At 40.5% G+C, this 14,586-nt stretch overlaps 1 protein-coding gene across 4 annotated transcripts in view; it reads right to left on the reverse strand.

Annotated features, from left to right (window-relative positions):
- Window positions 1–14,586, reverse strand: part of LOC144258990 (P2Y purinoceptor 8-like) — a 50,873-nt gene that overhangs the window by 16,107 nt on the left and 20,180 nt on the right. The window contains exon 1 of one of the 4 annotated variants that reach the window (XM_077807144.1): window positions 7,293–7,332. The exons of 2 other annotated variants lie outside the window; for them this stretch is intronic. The gene's annotated coding sequence lies outside the window, so the exon portion shown is untranslated. Of the gene's footprint in view, window positions 1–7,292; window positions 7,333–14,586 lie in introns of those variants that run through there. One more of the 4 variants, XM_077807142.1, reaches the window with a different exon arrangement.

A 14,586-nucleotide genomic window follows, 5' to 3' on the forward strand; every position in this document is an offset into this window, starting at 1 on the left:
TGCTCTGGTTTTTTCTGTCTCTGTAAAATGACGGTGACTGTTTTCCTGGGATACTGACCCTACTACCTATGCCATTGTGACTCTTTGAATGACTGAATGCAGTGTGTTTAACATAGGACCTGTTGCACAAAGCAGTTGCCCATCTGCTGGGGGCAGCACTAGCCAGAGGAAGGATGTCAGTTCTCCTAGGCAACAGAGGGTTCTTTTCTCCTTTCCCTAATCTGATGTGCGAGAAGCTTTGTATTACAATCAGGCAAGAATATCGGCAAAAAAAAAAAAATCGAGTATCATTTTAAAGATATGTCCATGTGCCTAGACACCTCTTATGACAGGTGCATTTTATATATTTAGTTTTAGGATGTTTAAAGATATTAGGTTTTAATACTGCAACCAAATTTCTTCAGTAATTAGCAGTCAGGCAAAACCAGTCACCACGGAGCTCAGTAAAAATGTCCCTATGTCTTAACGAATAGCAACCATCAGATAAAGCAAATAGACTTCTCAATTATTGCTTATCAAATAGACCATTGACTGTAAGAGAATATCTTTCCTTCAAACAGGGAGGAAGAAATAAGGGAAGAGAAGGCTAAAAACAGATCATAGCAAAGCTATTACACCAGCACAGAGCCTGATCTGAATGCCTGGCTCAACTAAATAAGCTTTAGTTCTGTCTTGGTCATAATCAGGCCAGCTGTAGATGGACTTCAACTAGTCATCTAAAATATTTAAAATTGAGCAATTTAAACTGGTGCCAGCCCCTACCACAGCCACCCCTAAACTAGTTTGGCTTGTGTTGAACCATTTCATTAATGATTAAACAGGTTTAAATATGTCTCACATTAGAGGTTTGCAACAGTTTAACTAGATCAATTTGAAATCAATTTTGTTAAATCAGTTCAACTTTTCTAGTATAGACAAGTCTTTCACACATCACTACAGCACAATGGTAGCATTTACACCCCCTATGTAAGATGTAAATAACTGGGTAAGATGCGAGGTGATGGAAAATCAGGTCCATTCACTTCCATACTGTGGTATGAGTCAAACCCCTCCTCTTCAACCCACAGTTGAGGCTTTGTCTTCACTGACAAAGAGGTGTGGTTTCTCAACATAAAATCTGAGTGGAGACAAGGTGTGATGATTTGGGGAATTTATTTACAATTTAGGAAATCAGGGTGGTCCTGGGTACTCTGGAAATGTGTCTGTGTCTGACTACAAATTCCATTTTGAATATGAGGCTTGGTTACCTTCTCTGCTGTCTTTTGTCTCCGTATTGAGATAAAACCCACAGGAGGGGCCAGGAAAAATTCTTTCACCTGGCACAGAACTAACAGTATAGGGTTGTTACATTTTGATGAATGTCCATTCAAATGGAGCCCCCTTGGATAAAGAGATGGCTACTGCCCAGGGCAAACCAGGTTTTTCAAGTCTGAACTATTGGGGGATGGTAATTAAGCAAGAAATTATTTGGTACGGGACTCTGATCGCCTGCTGGGGCTGATCTGTGAGTCACTTGACAAAGAGATCTGGTGGTTATAAAAGAAAGCCTCTGTCACCAGCTATTTTAGAGCTAGAAATACAGGGAGAAGTGACCAGAAAGACTGCATGTTCCAGAGGAGAAGCCATGGGCAGGAAGGCAGGAGAGAGTAACAGAAGGGCATACTTTCATGTGCAGAAATCACATGCAGGAGGTGGGATCCTGGAACACTTAGAGGACTCTGACTTCAACCCCAAGAATGCTCAAGAGCAGTAAAGAAAATGAGGCAGGGAAATACATACAGGTGTTATTGTTTTACCTGGATCGGTGTATTTCTTGTGCTAACCAATGTAAAAAGTGACTGATTTGGAGGAGCCCTTACCAAACCCTTGTGTCTGTTATGTGCTTCCACTATCAAGTGTCCCTAAAGAGGTGAACTGTAAACCCAGAGCACCCATAAGATTAGAGCTCTGGAAAAGGGTGTGATTAAGCTACTGGGGAGTCTGGGTGTCAGCACTGGCCCTGGGGTCCCATTTCCACAAAGGAGTAACAGACAGGGAGCCTATGCCTAGAAATTGTGCCAGACAGGCCAAGGGGAGAGAGATAGGGCTATAGCCTACTTAGAGCACATGGGTCTTGTGTACTGGGACTCAAACACAGAACCCCGATGAGTATCCAGCTAAGGAGAGCTCTACCTAGGTTGTGTGGCATAAGGCATTGATAGTTTTTACCTAGATGTAGCTAGTTGAGGTCAACCCTATACCTCCCACTAGGGGTTGACTTCGACTAGTTACACTGAGATAAAAACTACAGTGCCTTGTATCCACTGGGATTTTACAGCGAGATAGCTAGGAGTTAACTACCTAGGTAAAAACACACCTTTTTTGCACTGATGACATAGCCTGAATGTCTAGAATTCTTCCCCTAAAGTTACCTGCAGAGACATTTTAATCTCTGAATAAGCTACACAAAGTTTATCAGCACAATGCAGTATCTCTAATGGGTTATAAAGCTATCCAGCACACTGAACAAAGCGTACAGGATATTAGGATGCCATGCCTAACTGCAGATGTAATCATAATACTATAAAATAACATTTGTGTTGGTATAACTGTGCCGTTATAGGAACAAACTTCACGATGAACTGCTTTTATCAGAACCATGAATGCATTCCATCTGGATAGCAATATCTCCAGAGTGTATGAGAGTCTCTGAAATAAATGAAAATAGGTAATATCATTAATATATGTCATTACAACCTGCCCATTTCTAAATTCATTTCAGCTGCTGTTCCTCTTCTTTATCTTATGAAAATCTCCACTTCTGTGGTTTTGATGATGCAAAGTATCAGTATGTCTGTCCTGCCAAGTTCAGCAATGGAAAAGGCATTTCGGGTCATTATAAAAACTAATTTCCCCATACTAATCTCCCCCTACTGTTACTCACACCTTCTTGTCAACTGTTTGAAACGGACCACCCTCATTACCACTACAAAAATGATTTTTTCCTCCCTTGTTGTTCTGTTAATTGAACTGTCTCGTTAGACTGACCCCCCACTCCCACCCACTTGCTAAGGCAACTCCCATCTTTTCATGCGCTATGTGTGTATATATAGCTGCTACTGGGTTTTCCACTCCATGCATCTGATGAAGTGGGTTCTAGCCCACGAAAGCTGAGGCCCAAATACATGGGTTCGTCTCTCAGGTGCCACAAGGGCTCCCCGTTGTTTTTGCTGTGTCTCATAGTGACTTCTTCACTGAAGTGAAACCTTTTTTCATTTTAAAAACAAAACAGGCATGATTCAGATAGATTCCGGTCACCCACCCTGGGGCCTCAGTCCTGCCCTTTGACCTGGGACATGTAACCTAGTATGTTTCATTCCCTGACTTCAGTCACCCGTTAGCAATAACACAACTAGGATTGGGGTTAAAGTGAAATCTAGACTCCAAGTGAGCTGCATAACAACCCATTTTGGAGTCAGCATGCACATTATTTCTGTTCTGCTCAACATCACACTCAAACACACTTTCCCCCCTTGTTTGTCAAGGAAGGGGTTTCCAGGGATTCAGTAGGAATCAAGGAACTCTGCACAACCCAATATACCATGTGGAGAAAGCTACTGCAAGCTCTTCGGGATTTCCTGAAAGACTGGGGGCTAGATTCCCCATTGCTGTGAATAGTCATTTACATCTGAGTGAAAGAATTGCAAAATGAGTGTAAATTGCTCCTGAATCGGATGGTCGCATTTTATACTCAATTCACACTGGAAAAGTTGACTGCCACCAAGGCTTGTGTATATTCAAGACATCACTGGACATTGGCAATACCAGAGGGATGAGCTGGAGTGCAGATGAGAAGCGCAGTGAGGAAAGTAACAAATATTTTCCTCATGGATTGTACTTTCTAAATGGACAACCAACCTAATCCTCAATTACTAAGGGCTTGTCTACACTGGCACTTTACAGCGCTGGAACGCTCTCCCACAGGGGTGTGAAAAAACACACCCCGAGCGCTGCAAGTTTCAGTGCTGTAACGTGCCAGTGTAGACAGCGCACCAGTGCTGGGAGCCGCACTCCCAGCGCTGGTAGCTACGCCCCTCGTGGAGGTGGGTTTTTTTAGAATGCTGGGAGACCTCTCCCCCAGCACTGCTGCCGCGACTACCCAAGCCACAAGCCGCGGCAGCGCTTCACCGTTGCCAGCAAAGACGTGCCCTGAGGGACAGTCTCCACCCATTGATATATTTTGCTTTCCACAACCAAACCAAACAAATCTCTGTATAACTTTTCATGAGTGATGTACCCGAGTATTCGGATTCTACTATCTAAACTGTATTGTGAAATCTGTTCACCTAAATTTGGGTTATTGCTGATTATGTACTCTGTGTGTCATATGACTTTTAAAAAACTAACTTTGTATTTGTAGATAATCTAAGCACTATACCCAGATGTAGAGACACTCTTTTTCCAACCTATGTATTATATAATTTTTTTAACATTAGCTTTAATAAAATTTTTATTGGACCAACTTCTGTTGGTGAAAGAGAGAAGCTTTCATGCCGCATAGAGCTCTCCCTCAGGTCTGGGAAAGGAACTCCCAGCACCACAGCAAAATGCAAGGTGGAACTGATTGTTTAGCGTCAGTAGTTGGCACATACTGTAAGGCAGTGGTTTTCAAAGCCGGTCTGCCGCTTGTTCAGGAAAAGCCCCTTGCATGCCGGGCTGGTTTGTTTACCTGCCGCGTCTGCAGGTTCAGCCGATTGCGGCTCCCACTGGCCGCGGTTCGCTGCTCCAGGGCAATGGGGGCTGCGGGAAGCGGCGCAGGCCAAGGGATGTGCTGGCCGCCCTTCCCGCAGCCCCCATTGTCCTGGAGCGGCGAACCGTGGCCAGTGGGAGCCGCGATTGGTCGAACCTGCAGACACGGCAGGTAAACACACCGGTCCAGCCCACCAGGGGCTTTCCCTGAACAAGCGGCGGACCAGCTTTGAGAACCACTGCTGTAAGGGACCATTCAAAGTTAGTGGGTTACAGATTGTTGTAATACACCACCAAATCATGGATTGAACTGAGACTCTGGATCTATGGCTTATTATTGCAACAATCTGTAACCCTCTAACCCTCTCTTTTTGTCCTGTGACTGCAGAAGTATTAACTGCCCACTCTATCTTGAATAGTTCCTTACAATATGTGCTAACTGCTTGTGCTAAACAATCTGTTCTTCCTTGCATTTTGCTGTGAGGCAGGGAGTTCCTTTCCAGACAGGAAGAAGAGCTCTGTGTAGCTAGAAAGCTTGTCTCTCTCTCTCACCAGCAGAAGTTGGTCCAATAGATTATATTACCTCACGCACCTTGTCTCTTTCATATTCTGCAACTGACACGGCTACAGCTATACTGCATACATCAGATAGAGGTTGTCAATTATACTTAAGTAGAATACATGATTCTATAGGGTGAGAAACTGTTATAAATTAATTTCTTCTGCAGACGAGATTGTGCATGAATATGTTTTCTGGCCTTTTTTCTGCGCTGTTTTCCCTGCATGGGGAATTATGTCCTAATTTAGAGTAAACCACAGTAGGCCGAAAGAAAATAAAGTATTTTCCTCTGTATCTTTAAAAATGATTAAATTCAAAGTCATACAATATGCCCTAAAACTAACTTGTTTTTAAAACTAACTTTTTTAACAGAAAAAGACATTACTTTCTAAAGGAACAGGGAGAAGTGACCCAATGCCGATCAGAAATGAGCTGTCTGATATTGCTCCCAATCCAGTCAATAGGATTTTTCCCATCAGTCAGTGAGAACATGATCAGGCCCTAGTGTTATACTTTCTCAGATTCTAATAAGCTTTGCATCACTAGGTTTTCTGAGGTAGGCCAACAAACAGAACTGCTCAAACTCCCTGACAAAGCTCCAAAGAGGCTGGAAAGCCAAGAGAAACATTTTCACGAATTTGCGTCAATTTCATCAGTTTGTTTTGAAAAAAAAAATCAAATAAAAAAGACCCTCTAAAATGTTTTGTTTTGATGTTTTTGAAAAGAAATGTAATGAATTTTCATTTCAAAGTTTTCTTTAATTGTATATAAAATATTTTAAAACATTAAAAAACAAACTTTTTTGGATTTTTCAAAATTGCCAGAGAACTTAAAAATCTGTTATTTTCATAACATATTTACCCCACCTTCTCTCCCTCCTACCAGCTCAATTCCTCATTGTAACGGTTCCCACCAGTCCACCTCGCACAAAATAAAAATATTTTAAAATACCTTAGTGTGTAAACAGTTAAAGCAAAAGTATACATCTGTGAGTATATAGAGCAAACCCACAACGACATAACACATAACAAATCTAAGTAACTGTTTGACCTTCTTTTGTAGGTCCTGGTCCTCACCCTATTGTTTGTTCCTATCATTTGTATCTTGTCTAAATTTTAGGTCAGAAGCCCTTTGGAGAGGGACTAGGGGTATTTTTTTAAAGTGTTTAAGTGACTTAAGCACCTAAGTAATATAAGTTGTTTTTTTTTAATTCTACCTCAGGTCTTTTAAAACAATGTGTATCTAAATATATACATATATAAAGGATTTATGTGACTTTTGGGCACTGTAAAATAATTATTAATAAATTAATACTGACCAATCAAAGCATGGAAATACATAATGGGGTAATATTGCAGTAGAGCTATGTACATTTCTCAGAAATAACGTGTATTTTGTAATTAACTGGTGTGTGAAATCATGTTTCCACAATGATTTGTTCAGTTAGAAATAGAAAAGAACCAAAGGTTGTGCTTTTTTTTTTTTAGCATAAATCCCACCTTTCATGCATGCACATAACTCAGAACAAATGGGAATTATTTGCAGACTTATACAGCAAAATAGACCCTCTGATCTGTAAAGTTAACTAAAAAACCTTAGACATCCAACAGAATCATAATGCGCTATCTATCACTTGAAATACTGTGAGTACTTATGCCCATGTTACAATACTCACTGTAAAATCAAGCATGTGCATTTACAAGAATTATATTAGAAGAGTAAAAACAACTCCCTTAAATTCAATGGACCAAATGCGAAGGTCCAACATCCTTACTAAGTGTTTACTCAAGCAAACTTCCATTGACTTTGAGGGCAGTTTGCCTGATCAAGGACTGAGTAAAAACTGGGCACAAACCTCAAGATTTAGCCTTGCATAGTTAAAAATAAAGCACATAACAAAGCAATAATCTGAACTGTTACAATATATTGCTGCAACTCAGCTGTTTGACTCTAGTAGGAACTCCTTCTTCAAGTGACTTATGTCCAAAAGATTTATATATCTTACCTGATTCCTCATCCACATCCGATAATCTGAAGCTGTGCAGTCTGACTGACCACAAATTTTCTGCAAGTGGTTCAATAGTAAACGTGCACACTGTATTGCAACACCTACTTCCTTCTTCATACTTTTGACTTTTTGACACATAGATCACAACAACTCAATAATATGTCCTAAAAGGATAAACATTGTTTCCTCCCCAGACATAAAATGAAAAATCCTTTTTCTAATCTAAATTTATTCATTACTTTATGGTGCATTGGGATGCCAATAGTAGCCCTGGCAAATATTCACGGTGTATGACAAATGCTTGATTCATTGTGAATATCTTTCCCCGTTGTGGATTTTGTAATACTGAGATTCTTCCATTCTTTTTTATCTTGTATGAAACCTGTGAACTCTGAATAGGTTTTTAGTGTACTGGGTGTAGTCAAGTCAGAAAAGGAACCACATATTTCTGCTTTTGAAATATCTTTCTGAGTTCAGATATGTTTCTATCATTCTCCTAAACTGGCCTTTTTGTGCAGTGAAAAACTCCATGAAAAATCTGCAAAGTTGCTACCCTCTTTTCCTTCAAATCCTTCCTCAAGACTCATTTTTACGACAACACATACAAAGCAATAGCAACTGACAACAACTAGGGAAGTGGAGCGCTAAGTATTGTGCTTGTTATATGTAGAGCTGGTTGGAGAACGGAATGTCTATTCTTCAAAATATGCCAAGATTTTGATTTTTTTTCATTCAAATCAGAACAAAACCAAAACATTTCAATTTTTTCTACAAAACAGAATGTTCTAACAAGTGGCTTTGTTTCAATCAGAATATTTTGTTTTGATAAAACTGATTTTGTTCTAATTTTTACTTTATAATATATATATTTTTCAAATGACCAAAATGTCATTTCAAAATGAAAACTCGAAATCTGCTGCGCCAATAACCTCAAAGTGGGACATCTGGCTTTGATTTTTTAAAAACAAAACTTTGCCAAAATTGACACATACCCTCAGAAAATTTTGATTTCAGTCAAACAACATTTTCTCCTGGAAAAACGTTCCAGTGGAATATTTATAACTAGCTCTAATTATGACACTGGTTTGCGTCACTGTTTTCTCTTAATGGATGGGGCAACGTGTGCTCCATTTGTGTGACACACAGATCTGGGCATTGTTGTGGGATACAATTCCTCCAGGAGCTACTGCAGAGGCACTGGAGCCATCACTCTGTCCCTAATGCAGGACAGTGCCCATAAATCATAATCTTGCCCTAATGATGCCATCCTTTTATGAGATAAGGGGTTTCTTTTATGTCCGTGGCTAAAAGTGTCCCATACCCCCATGGTTGTGTGGCAGTCTGTGTACTAGTTATCTGCTGCCCTCTGATTGTCTGCATTGTGTCTTGGTGGTTAGCACACTTGATTTAACTCAGGAGATCTAGGTTCTAATCCCACTTTAATCACTGGCCTGCTGGGAGACCTTAGATCTGTCATTTCATCTCCCATGCCTAAGTTCCCCCATCTGTAAAATGAGACTAATGATACTGACCTCCTTGGTAGAGCATTTTGAGATCTACTGATGAAAAAGTGCTATCTGAGAGCTAGCTATTACTAGTAGGAGTTAGGCACCTTTATTTGTACCTTTGGAAATCTCCTCTTTAGAGTGTATGTATATGCTTTGTAATGTGTTTTTGAATCCTCTATAATGAAAGGATCGACATAAATGTCAAATATTTTAATTTTCTCTAAAACTCATTTCACATTGGTCTGTTTTGTGTTTCCTATATGCTCTTTACCTTTCCACAAACCAGCCTAAATAATCTTACTGACAACAAGGGCTGGTAAAGAACCTGTCCAGACTCAAACGGAGCTAGGGGATACAATTGGGGAAGAAATTCAATCTCATTTAAACCAGTCATGTTCAAGTCTGCCATACATTGTAAGGTGCAATCAGCTGACATGGTAAACAAACCACCACACTTTAATACATCTGTCCCAAAAGATCCCTGAACTCTACAACCTCAAACTGAGCATGCAAGAATGAACTCATGTTCCACTTCAGATCTCCAAACTGTGTAACGTTTCTAGATTCACTCACCCCTGTTACTGCCAGCACATAAATCTCTTCTTTTTCTAGATGCTGTTACTGTAAAAGTCAGTAGTATTGATTGTCAAAGAATAGTAATTCCAATAGTCATGAGAAAGTTGATGGAAGCTATAGATAGCCTATAACATTTTCACCAACTCCTACACAGCAGGGGTTGGTCTGGAGAGAGATTGGTATCCCCATGAGCACTGTGCCATAATGTGTTATCTTCTTTTTGGTGATTTGAATATCTTTATAGGCACTTCTATGCCTTTCTTTATGATAACACATATCACAATCATTAATGGATTTTATCTTCACAACTCCCCTGTTAAGTAGGAAAGTATTTTCTCTGTTGAACAGATGAACGGAGGCACTGGGAGATTATGTGATTTGTCCAAGGTCAGACAGGAAGTCTGCATGAGCAAGAGATTATCTGCATGTGTGAATTTATATATACCACATGTTATTCAGATTGCTTGACATTTCCCATTATGACACGCTGTTTTCTGTAGGGTATAACTTTGCCAAATTTTAACCAATTGGACTGCAGTTTCCCATATTGGGTGTCTGCCTCAGGCTGATTATTTTATTTGGGTTTGTAGTGTGTGTGTTTTAATTTCAGTCAAAACAATTCAGCAATTTCTGAGAATCAGGCTAGGGAAAAATACACTGTTTTCCTCATGTTAAATTCTCTCTGGCAACTTATTCTTTGTGAACTCTAGCACCCCCATGCTCTGGAGTACGGACTTGAAATTTGGCCAGGGGGTGGCCTTTGTGTCAGGGATGTGCCTTTTGCCTTCTGTCATAGAGGGTAGAAACCCCACACAGCAGAGGAAGGGATTAAGCAGCTGCTCTGGGCCTGTGCCTCTCCACCCCACCACAAGTGCAGGGCATGCACAAGCTGGAGGAGAAGCCTGAAGGGGGAGCAGAGCGGTTCACTCCTGGTTCTGCAGCAGGAAACAGAATCCTTGAGAACCCCAGCTCAAGCTAAAAGCTCTGGGGACTTCCCAGCTCCCTACCACAGAGCTGGGAGCCTGAAAACTCAAGGAGCCACATCTGAAGCAGGAGGCCTCAGAGCTTGGGCTGCCAGGTTTCAAAACGAAACATTTCTATTATTTCTAACCCCTCCCCCCTTTTTTTCCCCAGATTTTTCCCTTCCTTGGAAGTTTTGATAATTCTATTTTTGTTTTGAAACTTTTTTTTTCCCCTCCCAGAATTTTGGAATTTGTTGTGGAAGAAAATTTTGGCTTTTGACTGGCTCTAAGGATAACTTTTTAAGACTATTGTATGGTGTGGTGCTAGAGTTATACTGATATGGGTTAAAGGTTGTAGAAGAAGTGGGTTTCAGGAGGGATTTCAATGAAGTGAGGGGTGACATGGGAAGCTAATATTTACCCATTTCTCTGTTTGGTTAAGCCAGAGGGTTTGCCTATATTAGAAAAATTGTAACAAACTAACTAAATCGATTTAGTTAAACTGATAGAATCCTCTAATGTAGATGCACTTAAACCAGTTTAAACCTGGCTTAAGTCAATTTGGTTAAATTGGTAATTTACCGATGGAAGCTACACTGGTTTAAGTTGGTTGAAGTACATGTTTAGCTTTGCTTAAGTGTGTCTGTATTAGGGGCTTGCATTGCTGGCCGACAGTTAAACTAGTGCATTTTTAAAAAAGTAGACCATGCCAGAGAAACCCCAGAAAAACATCAAAAGAGAGACGGTTTGTCTAACTTCCCCTCCACCCCATTTTCATTATTCATCTTTGCAGGAAGTTCTGTTCCAGCAATTGCTAATTTTAACTTCACGGAAGAGCTACAGAAGTTGTTTGTTTCTTAGCCTACCTATACCACACACCTTTGCCTAGAGTGACCAAGTGTCAAAATAGCAGATTAAACTGAGCTATGCTGATAGCGATTCCTCCTGTAAAAGCGGCTAAGAGATGGCATTTGTATTCATGCAAAGATCAAGTACTTCCTGCTGTCTTGTAAAAACAGCATTTTAATAACAAAGAACAGGATTTAGTGATGTGCAGGGAGAGGTCAGAGCATTATAGATTGAAGGCCAGAAGGAAACTTTATGATCTAGCCTGACCTCTAGTATAACGTAGCCCATAGAATTTCATGCAGTAATTTCTGCTTTGAGCCGTAACTTCTGGATGAGCTACAGCACATCTTTTAGAAAGATATTAGTAATGGCTCTTCTCTCTCTATTGACTTCAGCACGGAGTTTCTGTAGAACTGGCTAGGAAAGGTTCCATGCAGCAGTCAGCTTGCGGTAGGACAGGCCAATCAGATGCAAAAGCCACTTTACTTTGTCCATCACACTTGTTAATTTGAACAGCAGTAAATACCACAACATGTCTGCTATGCAGAACCCAGTTAATCTCTCTAAGAAGCAGAACTAGTTACAATGACATTCGTTCAAATGATAGATGATTTATAGATAAATGATAGATATATGCAGCTAGCAACAAATGAATCTGACTCATTAGATATTATTTTTATTATGGTAGCATCTAGGAACTCTAGTCATGGACCAGGACCCAGTTGTGGTAGGCACCATACAAACACTGAACAAAAAAGACAGCCATTGTCCTCAAGAATTTATAATCTGACTATAAAACAAGAGACAACAGATGGATACAGACAGATGGGGGAGGACAAGGAAACAATGAGACCATATTGGTCAGGTGGTGGTCTCAGCACACAAGCAGCCTATCAGTTGCCAAGTTTTTGTATAGGCAAATCCTACAATGAGCACCCCATGGGTGCAGAAGCCCCTCTCCCCCACAGAGTTCATGTTATCACTGGGGTCTCACTGTGTCACTTCTTGTGAAAGTGTGATCTGTTTCTCTGTTTATGATTTTATTCTTTGTGCTCAGTTCCATTCTGATGTTTTCTGTTAGTAAGTACAGTACTTAGAGGATGCTTTTCATGAAAATTACTCCATGTCATTGGTTGTTGCACATGCTTCAGACTGGAGAGTTTTGGTCAGTAAAAAAAAAAAAAAAAAGACAGGGCTCAAATTTGATTATTTAAAATATGTGTACTGGTGGGCCCTAGAGATGGAACAGCATTTGTACTGTCCCTGCAGAGAGCCAATACTGATACAACCATTCTGTGAATCATCATTCTCGTTTTGGATAATTTTCACTGGTGGGTGAAACTGAGTAGCCTCTATTTCCTACCTTTGGTTGAAGCTCCAAATACGTCTTCAGTTTTAATTTGATCATATTCACTCTTCTCGAAAACAGAGGGGTACCCTTAACTTTTCGACAGCTTGTCATATACCTCTGTGTGGGCTTATTTGAATGGTAAGCATTTTTCTTCCTGCATAAGTGTCTGGCATTGTTTTTTTTTAAATTACGTTTGTTCTAGCTCATTAAAGACTCTTCCTCTCAAGAAACAAAAGGAAATAAATTTGTAGAAGCAGAAGAAAGAGGGCCCTGAGTCTGTAGTGGCTTGTTTAAAATGATTATATAATTCCATAAAAGGAAAATCAGCAGAAAAATCAGCATTGCTATAAGAGACAGCAAGAGATAAACTACTGATCTGAGATACTTAAGGGGAAGAATTAATTAGTTTTGGTCCCAATGTCAGTATATAAGGAAAACTCACCTGTACTCAGAATACACACTGGAAGCCATTTATGAGGAGTCACATTCTAAGTATTCATTGTTTGCAATACAAGTGGAATTTGCATGTCATGTAAGTGTAGTGGATAATGGGCTTCAAAATGTTCCCTTACAACATATATTGCTGTTCCCTTGGAAGAGCAGCATATGAGCAATAAGAGCTGCTGTGTGGATCTAAAAGCAAAATTTTGCCTATTGATAGCTGTAGCCCAGCCAGGTTATTATTTTTAAGAGCATGTGAAACAAAAATTCTGATCCATATATTTGCCCTGTAACAATACACTGTTTTGATGAGATGAAGAGGAAACATTAGTGTTCTAAAAAGAAACAACAACCTTCTAAAAGAAATGGGTGCTAAGAGACATCTGGATGGAAGGTGCAATCAGCACAAAGGAAACAGAGAGGAACTGATTGTGGCCTATTGCCATCAGACCACATTGGGGGTGTGTGTGTGTGAAAATGCATGCTGTCAACTAGGTCTCCAGGATGTATTGTACCTCAAGCAAACATAATACCTTTGAACACTCCTGGGAGTGTGGCTGCTGAGTCTCTCTCGGACAGGATATAGTCTGTACCCAGACAGCTCTGCTGGTCATTGTGGAGCATAGTCCCACCTTTAGCTGCTCCCTCTGAAGAGGCTATAAACAGCAGAAGCCCGAGCCTGGCTGGGGCTTTGCGTTCTGAGAACAAGGACTCTAGGGGGTATGTCTACACTGCAATTAGACACCTGTGTATGGCCTGTGCCACCTGGCTCAGGCTTGCAGGGTTCAGGCTGTGGGGCTGTTAATTGCAGTGTAGACATTTGGGCTCAGACTGGAGCCCATGCTCTGGGACCTTCCCACCTCACAGGGTCCTAGAGCCCAGGCTTCAACCCAAGCCGTAACATCTACACCACAATTAAAGAGCCCCTGAGTCTGAATCCCGTGAGCCTGAGTCAACTGGCACAGGCCAGTCACAGGTGTCTAATTGCAGTGTAGACATACCTACTGTGTGCTCTCCTTCTAAGCAAGGATCTGAGGAGGGATAAGAGCCTTCTTGTGCCCTGTCCTGCCCTGTGCATCCATGTAGAATTAAGGCACAGCCTGGTCCAGAATGTTTTCTATAATGGTCACATGTCTGACCACTACTACACAGAAGTACTTCACTAGTCTTTATAGAGCTTTGCACCTGAAGTTACAGACATATAAGTCAAATGTTTAATGTTGCCTCTAATTTTGGATTCTTAATTGATTTTTCAGAGGAATTGAGAACACACAATTCCAATCAAAGTCACTAGAAGCTGTGGTACTCAGCACCATGAAAATCAGACACTGTATATCTCCAATTAGGGGGCTCCATTTTTGAGTGCCCCAAAATAGTGTACAGCTGAGATTTTTTGTTGTACACTATAAAAATATATATTGAGAGCACATATGCATTCACAATAACTATACATTTGAGGCACTTAATCAATAGTAATAATAATTCCTCACTCTTACACAGTACTTTTCATCAGCAGATCTCAAATCCTTTTACAAAGCAGGTAAGCATCACTATCCCATTTTACAGATGGGAAAACTGAGGCATCAAGGGACTTTATAATGTAC

This window comes from Eretmochelys imbricata, chromosome 1 (genome assembly GCF_965152235.1).
Source record: "Eretmochelys imbricata isolate rEreImb1 chromosome 1, rEreImb1.hap1, whole genome shotgun sequence".
Classification (NCBI taxonomy): Eukaryota; Metazoa; Chordata; order Testudines; family Cheloniidae; genus Eretmochelys; species Eretmochelys imbricata.